The 25,142-nt window shown below is 42.6% G+C and overlaps 1 pseudogene; it reads right to left on the bottom strand.

The window, feature by feature from the left end:
• Window positions 1-24,082: 24,082 nt before the first annotated feature.
• On the bottom strand, window positions 24,083-24,498 carry LOC110553684 (prefoldin subunit 6-like; annotated as a pseudogene).
• Window positions 24,499-25,142: the final 644 nt, after the last annotated feature.

The raw sequence follows: 25,142 nt of genomic DNA, 5'->3' as shown, positions 1-25,142 counted from the left end.
TGCTTCCAATGATCACTTCCTTTTGATACTACCAGCATGCCTCTTAGCAGAGCCTTCCTTTTCCATATGGCTGTCAAGAGACTTATAAGTCTTTTTTCAACTGTCATGACAACTAGAAAACCTAACAGGCATTGAACCTGACCTGGACCTGTACCATGAGAGACAGTTGAGAACTCTAAATAACCTGAGAACTCTAAATGCAAACATTAAGTGTTGGGGCGGGGGGGGGGTGTTCCTTTACCTGTTCCCAGGTGTCAGGGACAACATAATTTTTTCCAGGGGACTAGAACTATTACATGTGAATTCTATTTTCCCCTACAGCAATGGTTAAGCTCTAGACATAAAGAGAGAGATTTTCTGATATCATCCTTCTCTTGCTCTACCATTCTCCAGAATTAGCAATTCTGTGTAGTGGAAGTTTTGGTTATGGTACATAAACATGTTTTTGTTGTAATCCCAAGTGTGGGACTCAGGAATCCACGGCTGATAACAGCCTCGTAGGAGGCGCATGATCTTTGTCAGCTGGAAACTGCCTTGTGCAGGGTGCATGGTTTTTGCCAGCTGAAAAACATCTTGATGTGGACTCTGAGAAGATATACAGAAGCCCAGAGAAAGAGAGAGACAGAGACGGACAGAGACAGAGAGAGAGATACAGAGAGAAACAGAGAGAGAGAGGACGCTTCACTTCCCGCTTTAGAGAATACTTCAAGGAGATTGCTGCTGCCCCCATTGCTGCTGGTCCTTGTTGCTTTTGCTACTGCTGGATTGATGATTCATTCTGCTGCTGCTGCTGGTGGTTTGCTGGTTTGCTGGACTGCTGAGCATCCTGACGACAAAGAGTGAAATTGTCGCCAAGAAACTATGTCTAAAGTCTACATCTCCTATCCCTACTAACCTTCTTTCCCTCCTACCTAGGGTTGGGGGGGGTGGGTTGGAAGAGAGGTAGAGGCTTTAAGGAACTCCAAATAAAGTAGGGTTTTTTTTTTAAAATCAAAGTCTACAATCTTATATCAAATATACACAGTAAGAATTTGTTTGGGTTTGGAGTTTATAAGAGGAAAACAGATGGAATTTAGGATGTATATTGGAGGCTTAATGAGAAGTCCCCTGAAGGACTACCCAGAAGCAACAGGATCACACACAGATTCAGTGTCAAAATCCTCCTGCCACCTTTCCTCCCCTCAACATCTTCACAGTCCCATCTCATCTAGTCTCGCTGACAGCATAGGCTGGGTGACCCCTGCACAACCTTTTGGTACGAGAAGCTGAGGCAGAAAGACAGAAAATTCATGGTCAAGTTGGGCCACATCACGCGACTCTGCTTCAAAAAACAAAACACATGAAAGTATGCTAATGAGTGAGAAGCTATTACTACAAGACTAACATTAAATATGCTATCATTTATTTTTCAGAAATAAAATACTGTATCTATAAACAGTCTACTCCCCATTAACTACTCCCCTTTAGCATACACCATATCCAGCTAGACATCTCTATGTATCGTGCTGAGCAAAAAAAAATTTTGGAGTCTCAATTCTACTTGCAGTATAAATCACAATGAAGTTGTGGATTATCCAATTTACTAACATACACAAAACTTTAACATAATAATAACTACTAAGAAAAATAATAGTATAAGTCGTTCAGCTTTGGAAAAAAATTATGAATGTGTTCAGAGTATGCTAATGGTGATAGAAGAGTGTCCACCCCATCTATGCAAGTCTTAAAGCGGTGGTTCTGACCATGTGGGTCATGATCCCTTTGGGGGGCCGAATGACTGTTTCACTGGGGTCATCAAGAAACACAGATATTTATATTATGGTTCATAGCAGTAGCAAAATTACAGTTATGAAGTAGCATCAAAATAATTTTATGGTGGGGGTCATCACAACTTGAGGAACGATATTAAAGGATCACATCATTAGGAAGGTTGAGAACTACTGTCCTAAAGCATCATGGTACCTTACATCCAAAATATTTGTCTGGTTTGGGATTCACCAACTACAGTCCATGAGTTAAATCACCTCCATTGGTTTTTATGAATAGATTTAACAAAATGCACTAATTTCTGTGTCTTTAGTCATTTTCCTGTGCATGGGAACAGTGGGCAATGGCACCCTAGGCTACACACATGCCAGGCAAGTGGGTATTCTACCACTGAGCTACATCCCTAGCCTAGTAGGTGCTTTGAAACTACAGCAACAGAATGGAGACAAGGGACTGTGTCTCAAAGGGCCTCAGCCATGCATTCTCTACCCTTTCATACTCCACTCTCCTGCTCCAATCAGTAATCATGCCAAAGAGAACTGGAGTGGGCACAGCTTCTTTCTGGAGGCCTGTTGCGAAGCGAAAGCACAGAGTCCCTTCTTCCAACTGCTCTAAGAATTTTAAGAAACTAGATGCAGAGAGAGGAGGGGCAAGATGGTGGCGCAGGGAGGACTCTCATTCTGAGCAGCAGCAGCAGGATCAGCATAGTGACCAGTAATCAGAACTTGCGGCCATAAAACACAGTCATTTTGTTTCCCAGGTGAGAGGATACCCCACGGTGGGGGATTCAATCAGCTTTTAACTCACCCGGCTAAACCGCGGAAGAGATCCCGGTTCTGCCAGACACTTGGCTGCTGGCTGCCAGCTCCAGCCCCAGCCCAGAGTCACAAGCCAGTGTCTCTGGTCACGGTCCCAGACTGAACCGTGCGCACCACACTATCAGAGACTGGAATTTTCAGTAGAGAGATAACCCCAGGGTACAGGAAACGACTGGGACCGGCCTTAGGTCACCCAGACATCCCCTGGAAAAGACTCAGGTTCCACGGGCACCCTAGGACCCAGCCCTGAGCCAGAGCCCGAGACCCAGGCTCCAGCACAGAGCCCTGCATGCCTGCACGCCTGATTCGCCGCCTGAGATAGAACTGTGGGCACCAGGGAACCAGCGAAAGAGTTTCACTGTCCGGTGCAAACACACAGGGAGGGAAACGGCTGGTTTGATCTCAGAGCACTTAGCCGACACCCCCAGCCTGAAAACGTCCCCGGAAAAATACCCAGCTTAGGGAGGCACCCAGGCTCCCAAAGGCCACAAAGGCAGACACAGGCAGTTTCTGCGCACCAGACAGCTGGCGGAGACTGAGCCGCCATCACTCAACTGTGCTCCAGGCACAGGCAGTTTCTGCGGCCAGCCAGCTGGCAGACACTGAGCAGTGTGCACCAGGGCAAAAAAGACACTGGGAGTCCGTGTCTCCAGAGAATCCACAGGGAAGGAAGAAGACTGTACTGACTTAAATCACCCAATCCTTCCCTAGAAAAAGTCTAGCAGTCTAGCAGACCAGTGGGGCCAACACTCAGCTGTGCTCCAGACACAGGCACAAACAGTTGCTGCTCGCCTGATGTCCAACTGGGTTACAGCACCTGATCATTAAATTTACAACAAGAAACCCAGAAACGTGGCAGCTGCCCTCAGGACTTCCCTGGGTGAGAGGAGAACCCTCTCGACTAACAAAGACCATAGTTACCACTCAGGTCTATATCCCTGAGGTGAGCAACTCCTGAAAAAACACCAGCCATCCAGGGACTATACCCAAAAAGCTGAGAAGACATCCTTCAGGAAAAACCAGCTTTCTGCAAAGGGGATTCTCTCCACCACAGGATCCCCAGGAACCACCAGAAAATAACCCCAAACACCTAAGATAGCACAATGGGTAGAGGCCAGCGTAAAAGCTCCAGCAACAAAAGACAGGGCAATATGGCATCTCCAGAACCCAGTTACCCAGGGGCAAATAGCCCTGAACACCCCAGCATAACTGAAATCCAAGAAGATGACCTAACACCTATGCTCATGAAGATGATAACAGAGGAAACAAATAAGATACGTAAAGACATAGAGGAAGATAAACTCAAACAGAATATTGCCATCCGCAAAGAAATAGAGGAAGCTGCAGCCAAACAGTTTATGGCCTTTAGAAAGGAAATGCTGAAAGCACTGAATGAAATAAAAGAAACAGAGTTGAAGGAACTAAAAGAAAAACAGGAAAGTACAATCAGACAGGTGAAGGAAGTAAAGAAAACAACTCAAGACCTGGAGATAGAATTGGAAAAATTAAAGAAAACACAAATGGAGGAAATAATGGAAAGGAAGAATCTAGGGAAGAAAACAGGAACTACAGAGGTAAGCATAACCAACAAACTACAAGAGATGGAAGAAAGAATCTCAGGTGTAGAAGATTCAATGGAAGAAATCGAAGTATCTGTCAAAGAAAATGTTAAATCCGAAAAATTCCTGACACAGACCATCCAAGAAATCCAAGACAATATGAAAAGACAAAACCTAAGAATAATGGGTATAGAGGAAAAAGAAGACTCCCTTCTCCAAGGCCCAGAAAATATTTTCAACAAAATCATTGAAGAAAATTTCCCCAAGCTAAAGGAGAGGCCAATTAGAATACATAAGGCCTACAGAACACCCAACAAATTTGACCAGAAAAGAAAATCCTCCCGCCACATAATAATCAAAACAGTAAGTATACAGAACAAAGAAAAAATACTAAAAGCTGCAAGAGAAAAAGGCCAAGTAACATATAATGGCAAACCCATTAGAATCACACCTGACTTTTCAACAGAGACTATGAAAGCCAGAAGGGCCTGGACGGATATCATGCAGACCCTAAGAGAACACAGATGTCAGCCCAGGCTACTATACCCCACAAAACTCTCAGTCCTCATAGATGGAGAAAACAAGATATTCAATGACAAAAACAAATTTCAACAATACCTACAAACAAATCCAGCATTACAGAAGACACTAGAAGGGAAAATACAACCCAGGAAAACTAGCTACATTCAAGAAAACACAGGAAATAAATAACCTCACTTCAGTAAAACAAAAAGCAACCAAGCACACAACCTGATGACCACAGCCAACATCAAAATCAAGGGATCTAGCAGCCACTGGTCATTAATCTCTCTCAACATCAATGGACTTAACTCTCCAATAAAAAGACACAGATTAACAGAATGGATACGTAAACTAAACCCAGCAATCTGTTGCATACAAGAAACACACCTAAGACACAAAGATAGACATTACCTGAGGGTAAAGGGTTGGAAGACGACTTTCCAAGCAAACGGACCCAAGAAGCAAGCAGGAGTAGCCATTCTAATATCTGATAAAATAGACTTTCAACCAAAATTAATAAAAAGAGATGGGGAAGGACACTTCATACTCATCAAGGGAAAATTCCACCAGGAAGACATCACAATCCTGAACATCTATGCCCCAAATATAAGAGCACCCACATTTGTTAAAGAAACATTGATAAAATTTAAAGCACATATAGATCCCCACACATTAATAGTGGGAGACTTCAACGCCCCACTCTCAACAAAGGACAGGTCAACAAAACAGAAATTAAACAAAGAAACAATGTCTCTGACAGTGGTCATGAATCAAATGGACCTAACAGACATTTACAGAACTTTACACCCAAACACAAAAGAATTTACCTTCTTCTCAGCACCTCATGGAACCTTCTCCAAAATAGACCATATAGTGGGTCACAAAGCAAGCCTCAACAGATACAAGAAGATTGAAATAATCCCTTGTATCTTGTCTAATCACCATGGAATAAAGCTGGACCTCAACAATAACAGAAATAGCAAAAAGCCTACACACACGGAAACTGAACAACTTGTTACTAAATGACAGCTGGGTCAGGGAAGAAATAAAGAAAGAAATTAGGGAGGCAAACATGGAGTTAGTCAATTGGCATGGAGCACGTCTCGCCCCTGGGGGCAATGGTCTCCTGAACCTACTCAGACCTCGGACACCACCACTGCTAGTTCTAGAACTGACGCAGGATGCTCCAACGAGGGGTTAAGGCTTCTCATAATATTTCCTATAAGCCCACACCTGTTTGTCTATATCCCCCATTTTTATTCATTATTAGCCAGATAGAGCCAAGTAATTGTGGTAATGATACTCGCTTTTTTTTAAACCCCAATGCTAGTAAAGTTAGGTATGCCCTGGTTACTCGCATGCCTCACTGGATGCCTATGCCCATTGATGCCCCTCACGCTATGACTCTCTTCAGACAGAAAAGGGATCTTGGAACTACAGCCACCATTGTTACTACCATCTCATTGACGGCTGTTGGAGCTACCACCAGGGCATTAGCCATGAGTCATACTGGGCAGACTGCTCAGACCCTGAATAATCATTTAGCCAATGTAGCTCATGCCTTAGTTGTACATAAAGGAATTAATGCTCAACTAAAAGGAAGCTTGATGGTGTTCAATCAGAGGATTGACCTCTTGCAGGAGCAAATTGATACCCTATGGCAAATCGCTCAACCTGGCTGTCAATGAAAGTATGCTGGACTTTGTGTCACTAGCATACAACATGAGAATTTTTCCTGCGCTGCAAATCTGTCTAAACAATTGTCGAGCTATATTTTAGGTAATTGGACTAGAGAATTCGATACTACGATGGAGCAGCTGAGAGTGGCCATTGTCACAGTAAATTCTACCGGAGTGGACGCAGGACTAGCCACAGGATTATCAACATGGATTGCTGCAGCCATGAATCATCTGAAGGAATGGGCGGGCATGGGAGTGTTAGCAGGCCTTCTGGTGTTGGTCTCCTTGGTTTGCCTGTGGTATATATGCAAGATTAGAGTCTCACAACAGTGTGATGCAGCCATGATCATTCAGGCCTTTACAGCCATTGAAGCAAGACATTCTCCCCAAGCATGGTTGGATACCATAAAAAGCTAAAATGATACGCTCAGGATGCGAGGCTAAGCACTGCACTCAGGGTCAGCCGCTTTGGACCCAGAGAAGAGCATGTCTGATTGCATGCGGGTTGATGCCCCAGGTCCCGCCTCTGAGAAAAAGGTATCGGACGGGTCCGATGCTCTTTGGGTGGATGACACCTAAATGAACATCTGTACAAAGTCCCAATTTATTTCTAATATCAGAGATCAGACCTCTACTCTTGCCTGATGCGTCTAAAACAAAAAGGGGGAACTGTAGAGAGCTGCAGAATGCTATGCCTTAAAGATGGAGCTGGTTTCCGCCTTCCACCTTCCCGATGGTGAGTGCTCTCTGTCAGGAACAACTCCACATTTGGCTAAGGCCGAGGATCTGGCTTGCTTCCATGTATGTGGACCTATCTGCATTGCCCCCGTGGCATGCCTGGGTTGGCTACCCAGAGGCTATTTAAGCTGTGGGCTGGCTTTCCCCAGGGTCCGAGGATTGTTCAATGTTCCTGAATAAACTGCATTGAAAAAAAAAAAAAAAAAAAAAAAAGAAATTAAAGTCTTTCTAGAAATCAATGAAAATGAAGACACAACATACCCAAACTTGTGGGACACAATGAAAGCAGTGCTAAGAGGAAAGTTCATAGCACTAAGTGCCTTCAAGAAGAAATTCGAGACAGCTCATTCAAGCACCCTAATGGCTCACTTAAAAACCCTAGAAAAAGAAGAAGCAGACACACCAAGAAGGAGTAGACGGCTGGAAATAATCAAACTCAGGGCTGAAATCAATCAATTGGAAACAAATAAAACAATTCAAAGAATCAATGAAACCAAGAGCTGGTTCTTTGAGAAAATCAACAAGATCAACAAACCCTTAGCCAACCTAACTAAAAGGCAGAGAGACACCACCCAAATCAACAAAATCAGAAATGAAAAGGGGGATATAACTACAGACACTGAGGAAATCCAAACAATCATTAGACTTACTTCAAAAGTCTATATGCCACAAAATTTGAAAATCTAAATGAAATGGACAATTTTCTTGATCGATTTGACTTACCGAACTAAATCAGGACCAGGTAAATCAACTAAATAGTCCTATATCCCCAAAGAAATAGAAGCGGTCATCAAAAGTCTCCCATCCAAAAAAAGCCCAGGACCAGATGGCTTCAGCGCAGAATTCTACCAGACCTTCAAAGAAGAGCTAACACCAATTCTCTTCAAACTATTCCACAAAATAGAAACAGAAGGAACATTACCAAACGCATTCTATGAAGCCACAGTCACCTTGGTACCTAAACCTCACAAAGACTCAACAAAGAAAGAGAATTTCCGGCCAATCTCCCTTATGAACATTGATGCAAAAAATACTTAATAAAATACTTGCAAACTGAATCCAAGAACACATTAAAGATATTATCCACTATGACCAAGTAGGCTTCATCCCAGGTATGCAGGGGTGGTTCAATATACGGAAATCCATCAATGTGATCCACCATATTAACAAACTGAAAGAAAAAATCTACATGATAATCTCCCTAGATGCTGAAAAAGCATTTGACAAAATCCAACATCCATTCATGTTTAAAGTATTGGAGAGATCAGGGATACAAGGCACATATCTAAATATAGTAAAGGCGATATACAGCAAGCCTATAGCCAACATCAAACTGAATGGAGAGAAACTTAAAGCAATCCCACTAAAATCAGGGACAAGACAAGGCTGCCCACTCTCTCCATATCTCTTCAATATAGTGCTGGAAGTCCTTGCTAGAGCAATAAGACAGTTGAAGGAGATCAAGGGGATACAAATTGGAAAGGAAGAAGTCAAATTATCACTATTTGCAGATGATATGATAGTATACGTGAGTGACCCCAAAAACTCTACCAGGGAACTCCTACAGCTGATAAACACCTTCAGCAAAGTGGCCGGATACAAAATTAACTCAAAAAAATCAGTAGCCCTCCTGTATACAAAAGACAAAAGGGCTGAGAAAGAAATTAGGGAAACAACACCCTTCACAATAGCCACAAGTGACATAAGGTACCTCGGAGTAACCCTAACCAAGGAAGTCAAAGACTTGTATGAAAAAAATTTCAAATCTCTGAAGAAAGAATTAGAAGAAGATATGAGAAGATGGAAAGATCTCCCATGCTCATGGCTTGGCAGGATTAACATAGTAAAAATGGCCATCTTACCAAAAGCAATCTACAGATTCAATGCAATGCCCATCAAATTACCAACACAATTCTTTACAGACCTGGAAAGAAAAATTCTCAACTTCATATGGAATATCAAGAAACCCAGAATTGCTAAAACAATCCTCTACAATAAAAGATCTTCCGGAGGTATCTCCATCCCTGATCTTAAGTTGTACTATAGAGCAACAGTTTTAAAAACTGCATGGTACTGGCATAGAAACAGAATGGTGGATCAATGGAACTAAACAGAGGACCCAGAAATAAACCCACACACTTATGGACACCTGATCTTTGACAAAGACGCCAAAACCATTCAATGGAAAAAAGATAGCATCTTCAACAAATGGTGCTGGTCCAACTGGATGTCTACATGTAGAAAAATGAAAATAGATCCATACTTATCACCCTGCACAAAACTGAAGTCCAAGTGGATCAAAGACCTCAACATAAAACCAGACACATTAAATCGGCTTGAAAAAAAAGTGGGAAATACCCTAGAACTCATTGGTACAGGAGAAAACTTCCTGAACAGAACACCAACAGCACAGGCTCTAAGAGCAACAATCAATAAATGGGACCTCATGAAACTGAAAAGCTTCTGCAAAGCAAAGGACACCGTCATCGAAAAAAGTGACTGCCTACAGATTGGGAAAGAATCTTCACCAACCCTTTATCTGACAGAGGACTCATATCCAGTATATATAAAGAACTAAAGAAGCTGAAAAGCAGCAAACCAAGTAATCCACTTAAAAATGGGGAACAGAGCTAAACAGAGAATTCTCTGTAGAGGAATATCGAATGGCAGAGAAGCACTTAAAGAAATGCTCAACCTCACTAGCCATTAGGGAAATGTAAATCAAAACAACCCTGAGATTTCACCTTACGCCCATGAGAATGGCCAAGATCAAAAACTCAAGTGACAACACATGCTGGAGAGGTTGTGGAGAAAGGGGAACCCTTCTCCACTGCTGGTGGGAATGTAAACTTGTACAACCACTCTGGAAATCAATCTGGCGCTTTCTCAGACAACTAGGAATAGCGCTTCCTCAAGATCCAGCCATACCACTCCTGGGCATATATCCAAAAGAGGCTCAAGTATACAAAAAGGACATTTGCTCAACCATGTTTGTAGCAGCTTTATTTGTAATAGCCAGAAGCTGGAAACAACCCAGATGCCCCTCAACTGAAGAATGGATGCAGAAATTGTGGTACATCTACACAATGGAATATTACTCAGCAATGAAAAATAAGGAAATCATGAAATTGTCAGGTAAATGGTGGGATCTGGAAAGGATCATCCTGAGTGAGTTGTCCCAGAAGCAAAAAGACACACATGGTATATACTCACTCATATAGACATACAACATAGGACAAACCCACTAAAACCTGTGCATCTAAAGAAACTAAGCAAGAGAGAGGACCCTAACTAAAATGTCCAATCCCCATCCGGAAAGGCAAAGAGGATGGACATCAGAAGAAGAAGAAAACAGGAAACAACCTAGGAACCTACCACAGAGGGCCTCTGAAAGCCTCTGCCCTACAGACTATCAAAGCAGATGCTGAGCCTGATGGACAACTGTTGGGCAGAGTGAATGGAATTTTAGGTAAGAACTGGGAAATAGTAAGAGCTGGAGAGGACAGGGTCTCCACAAGGAGAGCAACAGAACAAGAAAATTTGAACACAGGGAACTTCCCAGAGACTCATACTCCAACCAAGGACTATTCATGGAGATAACCCAGAACCCCTGCACAGATGTAGCCCAGGGCAGTTCAGAGTCCAATTGGGTTACATAGTAATGTGAAGAGGGACTGCCTCTGACATAATCTGATTGGCCTGCTCTTTGATCACCTCCCCCTGGGGGGAGCAGCCTTACCAGGCCATAGTAGAGGACAATGCAGCCACTTTTGATGTGAACTGATAGACTAAGATCAGAAAGGAGAGGAGAACCTCCCCTATCAGTGGACTTGGGGAGTGTCATGCATGCAGAGGGAGGAGGGAGGGTGGGATTGGGAGGGGAGGAGGGAGGGGCTTATGGGGGGATGTAGAATGAATAAAGTGTAATTGATGAAAAATTAAAAAAAAAGGAAAAAAAAAGAAACTAGATGCAAATGATCATATCAAGCATGGGGCCCCATGTGAATGGCAGTAGAGGTGACATGCCGTGAAGACATTCCTGCCTTTATGTTCTCCAGGTTACAAAGAGAATAGAGTATTTTTAAAGCAAAATATAGGAAAAAGAAAGAAAGAAAGAAAGAAAGAAAGAAAGAAAGAAAGAAAGAAAGAAAGAAAGAAAGAAAGAAAGGCAGAAGGAAAGAAAGAAAGAAGAAAAGTGGTGATAAGGTTTTATCATGAAACAATAGCAAATAATACAATTTGGAGTTGCCTGTTATCTTAATTACTGTCTGTTACTGCAACAAAACACCATGACCAAGTCAATTTACAAAAGAGAGCATTTAATTTGGTTTTTAGTTTTCAAGGATTAGGGTTCATAATAGAAAAGGAACAGTGAAAGCTTACATCTTGCTGATCTTGGTCCATAATCATAAGGCAGAGAGAGAGAGAATAAGCACACTGGGAATCACAGAGTCTTCTGAAACTCCAAAGCCTGTTCCCTGTGACTCAGCTCCTCAACAAGGCCACACCTCCTAAGTCTTCCCAAACAGTTCCACAAACTGGGGACCAGATATACAAATATTTGAGCTTTGGGGACCATTCTTATCCAAACCACCACACTGCACTCCCTAGCCCCCATAGGCTCACGGCCATAATATAATGCAAAATTCATTCAGCCTAACTTCAAAAGTCTCTATATTTTTTTTCACAGTCTCAACACAGTTTAAAAGTCTGAGTTCCAAAATCTCTTATGAGAATCAAACTACTTTCTTAATTGTAGCCCCTTGTAAAGTTAAAATAAATAAATAAATAAATAAGTAAATAAATAAATAAATAAATAAAACAAGTTACATACTTCCAACATACGATGGCACAGACTATACATTTCCTTTCCAAAAGAGAGAAATGGAGACATAGTGAGGAAATACTAAACCAAAACCCAACAGGAAAACTTCAAATCCTGTAGTTCCATGTCCGATGTCAGAGATATAGCTGGGTATCACTTTTCCTATTGAGACAGGGTATATGGGGGGCCTCGTTTGCTTCTTTTAAAATGAAAAAGGAATGTGTTTTAAACATCAGGAAAGGATTCAACTTCGCTCTGTGTAGACTGTCTCAGGACTCAGGATGTATAATTAAAATTCAATCTGTCAGCAGCAGGAAGAGGACTCTGATTTCATGGCTTCATTGGGCATTTATAGTGGCTCCCTATTCCCTCTTTGTTCCAAATGTATTTTAATCTGCCCTCTGGGAACCCTGGCCATTCATATAGATACAAATCTTTGTGTTTAATACAGTTTAGTTGAGGCTTGATTAAAAAAAAATAACAGTACCACAAATATGTGATTTTTCAAACTTCAGGATTAGTGCTGACATCTGCCAGTAGTCAGGTGACCGCAGGAGGGGACACTCCAACCTGCTGCAAGAGGTGGCATAGAAATCTAGTTTTGCTCTAGAAATAAATGTTGGCTACCTGGTTCCTTTTCCCCATGTGAGCAATCCTGTACCACATGATGAGTCTCTACTCCCTGGGGGAATATGGATTCGTCACCACTGTCCTGCTGTGGTCATATGTGCACTGGGACTAAGAACAGGTTCCCTGGCACAGTGCCCCCGAGAACAAAAGCAGAAATCCACTGAAAGGACAGGGAAGTTTGATGCATGACCCTGAAAGGGGAAGATTAACCCAAGATGTGACGCCCACAGAGTGATGCTGTGAAAGTGGAAAGAAAGGTCAGGTGTCCTGCAGGTCAAAAAGACCCAAGGAGAGGAAGGGGGCAACTGGGCTGCCAGGGTTTGGCATCTGGCATCATCACTGCGCTCTGGAGCTGTGACTTGAAGCAAGTTAGCTGAGTTAGCTATGCTTTATTTTATCCATGTGTGGATTTAATCAGCTAATACACGTAAACAGCTTAGAACATCAGCACATTGGATCGCTGTTGTGTCAAGCATGATTACCAACGTTTGCCTCGTTGATAACAACGATCTTGAAGCTAGAACCCTAACCGTGGCACACGAGATGTAAGTCATCATGCTAGGTTGCTCAATGCGCTCTTTTACCAGGGAACTGCAGTAAATAGCCTAGAGTGGGAGTCTTGTACAGCAAAATTTATCTTCTTCAGTTCCAGATATGAGAAGTTACACGTCAGGTGTTGCAAGGTTGATCCCTACTGAGGCCGCTTGGTTTGAAGCTGGCTCTTCTGTCTGACTTCATATAGTCTTCTTTCTGTATCTGTCAACATTTCTTCAAAGGCCACTAGTCATGCTGGTTAAAGCCTAGCCTAATGACCTCTTCCGGGCTTCATAGTCTCTCTGCTGGCCCTGTTCCAAAATGCAGTCACATTGTGAGGTACTGGAGATTAAGACATGTAAAATGGAGGAGGATGGGGTGCAGTCTAACCATCACAAACGATTTGATTAAGCTAGAATTGTGCTCCATGTATCTAAATGATTCTAAATTGGCCAAAACCAGGTGCTGGTTTCAAACTTGGAGACAGAAGGGCAGTAGCCTCTGCCCTCTGGAGGTCACAGTAATTAAGTGAAAGCAACAGACTTTGAATGGCCAGAGGATGCTCCTCTGCAGCCCAGCCCTGGTGGCCTGCCAGAGAAGAGGCTGCCCTTCAGTGACTGCTGTTTACTGGAGAACCACAGGTTTCTCCCATCCTCGTACCTCCACATCTAGGTATCTGGACACGCATGGCTTCTTGAACAGCCATGGATATGTCCCCTAACATCCCCTCATTTCCCACAACTGCACAATCTAGTTAGAAAGTACATCACTTGTCCCACAACTCTGAGAGTCACTGATCATGTGACTGAACCCTGAGGAACACAGAAAGACGAAGAGGGGCCTTGTAAGCATGTCACTGAGAGCTATGAGAGAATTTGAAATCATGCTGGTATTCTCCAGCCTGAACTCATTCAAAAGCCCACTGAATCATTGTTCCTCTTTCCATTTTTTTTTTCTGGTCCTAATATGTTTCACAAATGACTGGCAAGTAACGTTTCCCTGAATCATATTCACATCGTCAAGTGACGGTCAAGAGAAGTCCCAAGATGATAGGCAGGAGTGACTGGTTCAGAATAGAGAACAAGGTCCTCAGAGAGAACTCTCCAGGAAAAAAAGTGAAACAGATGTATCCAAAGGGTGAGAAATGCTAAGAGTGCATTAACATGCTAATGCTGGGTCACTGGCAGGAAAGAAGAGAAAGGAAAAGAAAAAAAAAGGAAAGGCAAAGAAAATCAAGAAAACTTTAAAAATAACTAATGCTAGTCCAGACAAAAATAACACACGTATGATTTTTTTTTAAATTAGAGAGTATACAAAATATGTTATCAAATTATAGAACTATAGTCAGAAATCAAGAGTGTACAGACTGAGACATGAGTGCATTCACGGAGACTGTTCATATGACGTGAAACCACGGAGAGGAGAATGAGAAAGAAAGCAGTATCATACAGAGTAGAGGCCGCAGGCACCCTGCTGGAGGCTTTGCTGAGATGGTGCACAAAGACAACTGGACGAGGGCACACTGGCCGTGGTAGCTGTGAGATGGACAGTCGCTAGCAGGGTATATGGACAAGAGAAGATCGTGGAGAGATATGAGAGCATGATTGTAGGAGAGCCAATGAAGAGGAAGAAATGAAGAGCAAGCATTGTGAGAAAAAGGAGATGAGTCAGAGCTCAAGCAGAAGGCCTGGGTTCTGGTGGGTGCTGGGCCATTTCACCACTATTGGTGAGAGGAGGTAGACAGAACCCAACATGAGGAGGGGTGTGTGAGTGTGTGTGTGTGTGTGTGTGTGTGTGTGTGTGTGTGTAAGGCTGAGATAAGGATACCTCCCTTTTTCCCCTTCACCTCTGCATCCTCAAGTATGAAGTCTCAAGGTACTTTCCTGGAGCTGTGTCTCTACCCCCTGCCATTTGGGGAGGTCAGAGGGTGAGTAGAGAGACTTCAGTGAGAGAGGAAGAGATTATAAACTGAGAGAGAGATGAACCATTCTGTGGAGTCACACAGCTAATTAGGGACTAAAATCAAACTGGCTCCTAGCCTAGTACTTTTTCACTACCAAATTACCGTGTAATATTGAACAGATGGGAGTGATTAAGGCTTAGGGCCATTGTAAAGGCTAGCATAACCTGCGTTACATGCAATAAGGAACAGAGGAGAACTCCAGCAGAGAGATTTGAGCCTTGCATTGCAGGAAGGGGTAATTTTACCCACTGTGAGCCATGATTAGGTTTGAGTGGATTGATGCAAACTGTAAACTTTTTCAAGTCACTGCTTCACTGCAATCCAACCCAGCTGGGCTGGAGAAAACCCAGCTCCCTTCAGTGGCACTTGAGGCACAGGAAGAGATAAATGCCAGGCAGGAATATTGAGAATCTGAACTGAAATCCACTCTTGAAATCACACAGAGCCTCTGCAGGTCTGTGCTCCACTCCATCCAGAGGCACATGTTAAATACGCTGGAAGTTTAGCAAGGGCTTAAAAATAACATGTATCACTCCACCTCCACACACGTGGGAGCCTCACAAGTTGCAACTTCAATGACAAGAGGCTCTCCCCCAAAATAGTCTCCCCTTAGGCAGCCCCTTCATGACATCATGTGGCTTAAAAAAATATTTTTTTTTCTGTATTTGAATTTCCAAAATATCTTGGAACCTGGTGTTTATTTTGATTGACATTTTGTTATGCACCCTGTGTGTTTCATTTCCCCCTTTCTTCACAAAGGATGTTGAATTATGAATGCTGGCTGTCTTAGTTGTCATTCTATTGCTGTGAAGAAACACCATGACCAAGGCAGCTCTTATGAAAGAAAACATTTAATTGAAAGCTTGATTACAGTTTCAGAGGCTTAGCCCATCATCATCATGGTAGGGAGCAAGGCAGCATGCAGGCAGACACTGGAGCAGTAGCTGAGAGCTACATCCTCATCTGTAGGCAGAGTGACAGAGACAGCCTAGGCACAGTGTAGACTTTTGAAACCTTAACGCTCACCTGCAGTGGCATACATTCTCCAATAAGTTCACATCTACTCCAGCAAGGCCACACCTTCTAACCCTTCTAATCTTTTCAAATAGTGTCACTCCCTGGTGACTAAGCACTCAAATATTATGAGGCCATAGACACTATTCTTATTCAAACCACCATACTGATCTTGATCAACTAAATTGGTTTTGTTCTTACATAAATTTGGCATAAGAAAATGTGTTAACCTTTTAATGGGCACATTGACAAGTTCTCAGATTATGCTAACTCGTGTTCACCTCTGTAATTAAAATCCTTCTGTCAGACACTCAGTGTTCCTAATCAATGCTGGCTTAATGTTTTACCTATGATCTATATTCCCCTAAGGCTGAGCCCTGATGACCAGTGCTCTGACCTTTACCCAATGTTCTCTGCTTCTCCTTGTCAGAACTGAGATCCTGAGCCAGGAGAGACCTGGAAAAATTCTGTCAGTTGCCAGATTCCAGTCAACCATCAGAAGGCATCCCCCAGCTGCCAGTATCCACTTCTATCCGATTGTTACTGTTTTAATACCTTCCCATAATTATACCTCAGACTTGACACATACAATTGTATGTTCAGATCTCAGGCTCACCTCACAGAAAGGCCAGGGGCAAATAATGCAATGGCCAAACAGAGGCCCACCCCTTACTCACTCAGGCTTGGGATGTAATTTCTTGCTGAGAATAAAATGGATTATAAGTGCAGATGCTTTCTCTGACCAGTGTCCATTTCTTTCCCTGTTGTTTTTTGCATTCCTCATTATAGTTATAGTGATTTGAATTTCTATTACCTGCTTATTATCTGTCTTCCCCACTACAATGTAAGATTCCTAAGGGCAGAAAGCGTGTCTATCTTGTTTTTCAAGTTAGGGAAACAATTACTTGCACAGAGTAGACATGCTACTTGTATAATAACCCAAGAAGTATGCTCTTCTTCCTTCCCCCAAAGCTCTTCATCCTGGGTTTCATCCATTCAAGATCCTGAGGATAAGCCTTCCACCAAGAATCCCTTCTTCCTAGGTCTTTTCTTTTCATCAGAGAAAAAAGCTCATCTTAAAAAAAAAAGAATTAGTGATTTTATTCTCCTTTCTAGCTGTAGTTCCATCTGCTCTTCATTTCTGTGTTCTCCTTTTCAGAAGAATGTATTAATATGTGTGCTTGGGGCCAGGGATGTGGTTCAGTGGCAGGCTGTTTGCCTGATAGGCATTCAGCTCTGTGTTCAGTCCACCAGAAAGAATGTTGTGTCTATCCTTGTCATTTGCAATGTTCAAAGGTATCTCCTTGCTTCTCTGATCATGGCTTTGTCTTAGCCATTTCACTGAAATTGCTCATAGTGAGCTCACCAAGGGCTTCCAATTTATGATAGTTTATACAGCTTCCACATTCTGGCCCTGTCATCTTCCTCCATGTAACTATAATGGTGTGTGTGTGTGTGTGTGTGTGTGTACATGTGCACATGTGTAAGTGTGTGTGTTCATGAGTCAGGATGTGTATGGGGTGGGGCTCATGCATGATAGGGCCAGAGGTCAGTCTTGGGTGTCACCTTATTTTTAATGCAGCGTTTCCCACATGGCTCTCACCCATCACCTTCTGATCTTGCTTTCCCTTAAATGTGGCAGGTCTGGTGCCGTAGCTTTGCTCCTACAGTTTTGATGTCTGGGAATCTCCCCATAGATGTCCAGGCGGCTTCTCACTTCCATTACGTTAAATCTTCCAAGTGAGACATTCCCTAACCACTCAGTGTCAACCCTTTCAATCTCTTCTCCTATCACTTTCATTTTCTCTTCTCCTCTGGGCTTTCTCCATAGCTTTTATTACTGTCTCCTTGATCGCTGCTTGTGATTATGATCTGTCTTCCCGCGTTGTAATCTGAGCTCCATTAGGAAAGCAAGTTCATCTCTTTTGTTCATTATCTTATCCACACTGCCTAAAATATTTCCAGTGTATGGTGGGTAATTAGAGAATATATGTTGAGGCAATGAAAAAGCCACTTCACATCAACATGTTAATGATTTCTAACATACCAACGGAAATAGTCTAAACTCAGTTTATTCTCCAATAGTCTAACTCAAGAGATTAACTATAATGGGGGGGGGTGTCAGACCGGAGGTTGAGAGAGCAACAGTAGACAGTCTTGTAAGGACACACTTTGGAAGTGGTTGGGCCTTACCGTCCCTCTCAAATCACACTACATTAATGACTGCTGTATGAAAATAACCTGGGCCATATATCAGCATGAATCATAAGAATGAAATGTCTGCAAAGAAATGAATGCCATTGTCATCTACATTGATAATAATATGGGTCAATGGATATCACATTCCCATTGTCTTCTGTTTAGCTAGATCACATTGGAAGCATTGGATTCACCTTTGAGAGTTATTTTTCAAGAGGAATATTATTCCAAGAAAATCAGCCTATATGGTAAACTGGCTAACTATGGTCTTCACAGAGGATGTAAAGAGAACAATGATTATATTTTATCTAAGGACAGAGCCTAAAAATGTGTATCTCCCGCCCCTCAGCCTAAAGCAGACATTATTAATCATTATCATGATTCTCTTTCCCAAAGCACTTGCATCTGCTTGTTAGGTGGACCTGAGGCTAGAGAGCCTCAATTTCATTGGCCCCAAAGTTTTATGGCTGTTCTATTTGACTGTGCTAGGTTGGAAGGGCCTGGGGAAATGGGTTGCTGAAAAAAATTCCGCATTCAAAACCACTTACCTTCAAATTGCCGTTATTTCACTGAAGACAATAACAGAGAATTGGGATGAAAGAGACAATGAGTCAAGCACAAAGATGGCTTCTCAGCTATTACAGTAATAGTAATAAAAATCTTTTAAAAAAATTTTGGACACTCTCCTCTGCCAGTTATCTTTATTCTCTTCCGTCCTCACGTGTTTTAACCTCATGCTCTAATCGGTTTGGTGAGGAGCCAATTAACTCTGTTTAAAACGTGGAAGAGACAGCTGATGCCAGAAGCTTGGCTCTCTGTGTTCCAAGACGCAGTAATTCTTTCCCTAATGACATAGTAGAGACGCTGTCGCCACAGCTAAGAGCAGGCTCGAGACAATTACTATATTTAAGTCCTGCTCTGCAGGTTATCATATCCACATCTGCAAGCGATTCTCTTTGTAAAGCATTTGGAGTTATTTGCCACAGAAAACTCATTGGAAAAGGCCAGCAACTGCTTAAGGAGGAACGACAGATATACCGGGAGGCTAAGCCAAGACAGGCATGCAGCTTTTTTCTCTGCTACTTCAGTCCTACCCCTGCTTCTTGAAGCCCAGCTCTTCTTATCAAAACAGAAAATCTGTGTTTAGGGTTGAATGAAGGGGTTACAAAGGACAAATGCTACCCACCCACTGGCCTATGAATAACAGAACAATCCAGAGAGCTGGTCAGCTGCTCAGAAACCCCAAGAAAGATTCCCCTTGACATTTACAAAAGAAACTAAAACGACATTTGTTGGAAAAAAAAAAAATAGGACCCTCTGAATACTGAGTTCCCAGCATTCATGAACAGGTCCAAGTGGCCACTGCTCTAACTTTGATTCTCTTGTTCATCAAATGCGGACAGTCTATACTTAATTTTCTGTCCTGGAGGGACTGGAAACATTAGAGTGATAATAAATATAAAAACAGTTTGAAAAAGGATTTAAGGATTGTCCAAGTATCTGTATTACTTTGACGAACATTATTGTTATTATTATGATCCTGTGATTACAGTTACCTGTAAGATTTTATATGACAATGGTTTTCCTAAAATCTAAATATAATACAGGCCACGTCCTCTCCGGTATGGAATTTCCAGTTTCTCCTTCTTGATTTCATGACTTTCTGAGTTTATTCAGAATCTGTAGCCTTTGAGTTTGTTCATTGTTTTCAGTTGTTACATAGAAATTTTCTGAGGGCGGAGTAGTTTGAAGTGCCAATCATACAGGACAGGTACACAGACCTCTTAAAGGGGAAACCATGCCTCCAACCACAAAACTGGAACACCCACTCTGCGCCCCACCAACCCTGCCCACCTCACCACCCCCATCCTATCAGTCCCAGAGACCAGACTTAGATGGCTCTGTCCCAACACAAGAGTTTTCAAGATACACAAGACAGCTCTGTTTGTTACGGACTGCTTATTCTGGTAGATTTTTTTCTCTCTTTTTTAACATTATTTTGATGTAAATCTTTACATCTCCATTTGCTTTCATTTGCATGACTTTTAACTTTACTCCTGAGGCACATTAAAACAATAGAGGAGAAACCAGAGTTTACAAACAAACAAACAAACAAACAACCCTACAAAATCCACTATTTGACAGGCCCTTCCAAATAGAACATTTCTTTATGTAGGAAAGAAATCACAGAACACTTACCCAGAAAAGATGCAAGTTTATAAGCTACAGACTGAGGTGCATGATCAGGCTAGGCTTCTGGCCACAGTAGTAAGTCAGTAAGTGCCTTGTTTCTTTCTCATTGCTTTTGTTCTCCCTCCAAATCCCTCACTCACCTCTGGTCAGGCCACAGCCAGTCCATAGTCTCAAGAAATCCATGAACGCAGCAACAGAAACTCAAACCCTGATGGATGCAGAGCGCCTGCTGTCCAGTAAAATGCCTGTGCCTTCATCTATGCTTAGCTTAATTCAATCGCTCTCTCCAAAGGATATCTGGGTGGCATTGTACATGTCTTCTGTAAATGGCAAATGATGAATAGTGACTTATGGATAAATACAATTAGTTTAAAAAAAAAAAGTTCATGCACTCAGCCAAGAAACTCCCCTGCAGTGGCCCTAGGCTAGGGATGATAATCTCAGAAACTTCTTATGTAGCAACATATTAGAGAAAGTTGCAAGCAGAGAGATGTAAAATCTCAGATGTAGTCACTGACAAGGCCTGAGTATGACCACTTCAGCCGACATGTCCATGTGGATAGGGGCAAATTTCCCATGATCCTATCTCTTGATGAAGAGCTGTAGCCAATCACTAACTGCTGAGAGACAGTTTTCTCTGGGGAAAAGATCCCTTATAGGTTATCCAGTCCCAAGTGGTCAGGTCTAAACACATGTACGTATAGGTAACACTAAATTCTGTCTATGTGTTTGTCTATAAACTAAATAAAAGAAGAAGTAGGAGTAGAAGGAGTTGGATAGAAAAAAAGAGAGATGCTATACAGTTCTCCTATATGGAATTCTCCAAAATATAAAAGGATTAAATTAAAAAGAGAGAATTATTTCAGGCTTGACGGTATTTGTGTGTGTGTGTGTGTGTGTGTGTGTGTGTGTGTGTGTGTGTGTGCTAGCAGTTCACACATGGCTTCGCATGTCCTTGATTCTTAACTTATCCTCATCCAGCAGCAAACTCATGAGGTAAGAAAGTGAACTGCTTGCTAACACATACACACACGAGACATACACAGGAAACCTAAGAAAATCCAAGGAACATGGACACGAAAATGTCATGAGATCTGACATGCTGTATGTAGAATAGGCTAAAAAGTATTACTGAAGTGATGGGAGTTTTTATTTGTTTGTTGTCTTATGCCGAGGGTTGAACCCAGGACCATGCAACAAGCAATCTACCACCAAGGTCCATCCTCAACTCTGAAGTCATGCCCTAACTGGAATGTCTTTAGGATTATTTAACTTAATCAATGCATTTTAAAGATTATTTAGCTTAATCTATACACCCCATCATTTATTTGAAGGAACCTGGTTTCTTTGCCAAGAAAAAAAAAAAAAAAAAAAAAAAGATAGCAGGCCAAGAGAGCTTTAAGACAAAGTAAAAGTCTACCCTTAACAGTGAAGCAAAGAAGCCCAGTTCAGACTTCTAACTGGGCCAAGAGAAGCTTCCTTGTCTAGCAATGATATCTGTGTTTGTTGCTAGTGACCTATCCTTACTTCATGCACTTGTTGGCTTAATCCTTTAGTCATTTTTTATAACATTCCATAAATATTTTTCTGTACCCAGCATATTCACGCTGTAGGGCTTTAAAGCTTAGCGTGCTGTGGTCCCACGAAAGCCAAGTAACAGAGTATCAATACAGTATCTTTGAACAAGTATTTACTGGACATTGATGATGCACTTTCAGGTACCAGCGCACAGCAGATCACAGCAGTTGGACGTCCTGGCCTCTTTGCAGCACGTTACACAGTGTGAAGACTCATATAATGGGGACATACGCTGGCAGGGGAAGGGAGAGGGATGAGAGGAAGACATTGGGCTAACTAATCCAAACTGAAGCTAGGACAGAGAACGCTGGAATGTATGGTGTTTGTTTCTAAAGCACAAAGCCCCTCCCCCTAACCCCACATAAAGTTTCAACTCTTTGGGAAAACAAAGACTTTTTTAAAGGTAGGTTATGGTGAATTAAAAAAAAAAAAAAAAAGGATTAAGCCAGGAGATTGTAGTGCACACCTTTAATCCCAGCATTCAAGACGCAGAGGCAGAAGGATTTCTATGAGTTCCGAAATTTCTAGTCTACAGAGAGAGGTCCAGGACAGCCGGGGCTACACAGTGAAAACCTGTCTCGAAAAATAAAACAAAATGTATTATGAATTTTAAAATATGCTCTAAAGTCATTGATAAAGCTCTAAGAATTGTCTGTGGATGTTATCTCAGCACATACTTTTTAATTTACCCAATCAATTGCGGTCTTTTTTAAAGTATTTAGAAAATCAGAGTATGAAGGTTCACCAATTCTCAGTGAACTATCTTCCTGAGAGAGCTACTCTTGAGCACATCACTAAATCTCCATTACCCATCAGACAGAGGCCATTGAGACGTTGCTGACTGTGACTTTTAAGGTCATGCAACTTGAGCTCTGCAAAGCTTGCGCATACTCTTGAGTCTGTTTATGTGTCCTAAAACATATGTGCACACATTTACGCGTATGTATGTGTATTGGTTAAACATGGCTGGGTTACACATAACGTATCATTACAAGTGCTCGGCTTCAGAGTATGGAAAATAAGATTGGGATACGGTATGCAGAGAAATTCTATAATGTAAGAGCTTTTGAATGATTACACAGTTCTGTGATGCCTGTAATAATATGGCATCTGTGTAATTTTGAAACCACAATAGTGAGGAATGATTGAAGTTGGGTAGTTCCCTTCTCCCACAGGGAAAGCTAGATCTGGCGGCAGTTGGATGCAACTTTCCCCACTTCAATGAGGTTCTCAAAGCCTCTGCAGGTTAGACTCCAGCTCAACAGTTTCTCCTGAACAGGCCTGGTCAACAACAGATTGTTCTGGCTTTGTTGGTGTTGTTATTCTTTTGTTTTTTGAGATAGGATCTCTCTAAAGCAGTTCTGGCTGTCCTGGACTTGCTTTGTAGACCAGGCTGACCTTGAAATCACAGAAATTCTCCTGCCTCTGCCTCTTGAGTTCCAGGATCAAAGGTGTGTGCCACCATTCCTGGCACTCAAAAGATTATTTTAGGGTTTTGTTGTTGTTGTTTTGTTTTGTTTTTTGTTTTTTTGTTTTGAGACAGGGTTTCTCTGTGTAACCGTGGCTGTCCTGGACTCACTTTGTTGACCAGGCTGGCCTCGAATTCCTAGCGATCTGCCTGCTACTGCCTCTGGAGTGCTGGGAGTAAAGTCATGAGCCACCAAGCCCAGCTACTCTAGGTTATTTTAAAACACCCACTTGCTCCCTGCCCTTGCAGGGGCATGAGGGGACTTTTCTCTGACAGTTTCCCTAAGCCAGTCAGTTTCTGTGGGCCCCTGAGGAGTGATTCCCTTGGTGCTTTTTCGACTTTCACATTTGTCTCCACTAGTCTCCAGCAGTTAGGACTCAGTTCCTCCTACTTTGGTAGCTGTTCTGGGGAAGTTTCTACTCTGGTTTATTCAATTTTTCGGATAGCAGTTTACCTCTGAGTCCTGTCCTCTTAAATATCCAAGAGTTGCTGATTGTTCTAATTCAGTTTTGTTGTTGTTTGCTTATTTGTTTGTTTGGTTGTTTGGTTGGCTGGGTTAGCTTCATACATCTCTCCCCCTCCCCCTCCCATGGGGTCAGGCCTTTCCAGAAGCCCCCATCTTTGCTGCCTGGGCCCACTGGAACCCCTGATGCAGCTGAGCAAGGGGTTCCTTCTGTTGCTCTGACTGTCGCTGACTGTCGCTCAAGGTCCCGAAGCTATGGTTCTTAGAGCTTGATTTCCGTGTGATATGGTCTAGCCTCTTCCCCTCCATGGCCCGAGCCTCTCCCAGCTCCTGCCTGACAAGCATGGGTCCCAGAAGCTTAAACACCACACTGGATCCATCCACCAAGGCCAGTTCCTCCTTCACAATATTATTTTCCGTTAGCTGTGCCTCAAGCTTCTGCCTCCCTCACATGGATTTACTCAAGTCCTTCTGCAGCTGTTGGTATTTCTCCACTTCTCCCTGCAGCTTTTTTTGGATCAGCTCAGCCATGGTGAAGGTGAAAGCCTCCTGGGTGAGGCTCGCTGGGTCTCAGGCTCTGGAAGGCACCTGGGCTCCCCTTTTTGGCCCTCTTCACGTTCTAGCCCGTGTCAATAAACCCTCAAATTCAGGTTTTATTGTTGTCGTTGTTCAGTATGGACTGTTGGCGTCTGAGGCCCTTGTAGGTGCAACCAGAAACCAGAATATTTTTATGTCATTACATCTGTGTGTGTGCATATCCATATATGCATGCATATATGTGTGTGTTCATACGTGTGTCCCTAAATGGGGCATTTATACCACACCCAAAAGGTTCATTTTGAAGATGGGTCAGAAGAGTGTAAGAGCCAGAGGGGTGGATGACTACAAAGAAACTGTTTTATGGACACAGCAGGGCAGTTGCCCGTATGAACTCACAGTTGTGACAGCCAGTGCAAGGCCTGTTCAGGCTCAAGCCAGAGAGAATCTAGCTGTGGAGACAAGGGGTAGGCACAATGCCTTGTCCCTAGCTGAGGAGCTATTGGCAGTTGATAGCTGCTGGAGAGGGTCAGTCAGTTTTCTTTAAGGGGGGTGGGGTGGGTGGTCACATTCCAGTAGAAGGCCATACATCCAAGAATCTATAGGCATAACAACTTGGACCCTTCCTTCCTTTTTTCCTTCCTTTCTTTTTCTT

This window comes from Meriones unguiculatus, chromosome 6 (genome assembly GCF_030254825.1).
Source record: "Meriones unguiculatus strain TT.TT164.6M chromosome 6, Bangor_MerUng_6.1, whole genome shotgun sequence".
Taxonomy (NCBI): domain Eukaryota; kingdom Metazoa; phylum Chordata; class Mammalia; order Rodentia; family Muridae; genus Meriones; species Meriones unguiculatus.
This window is presented reverse-complemented; position numbering and strand designations above follow the sequence as displayed.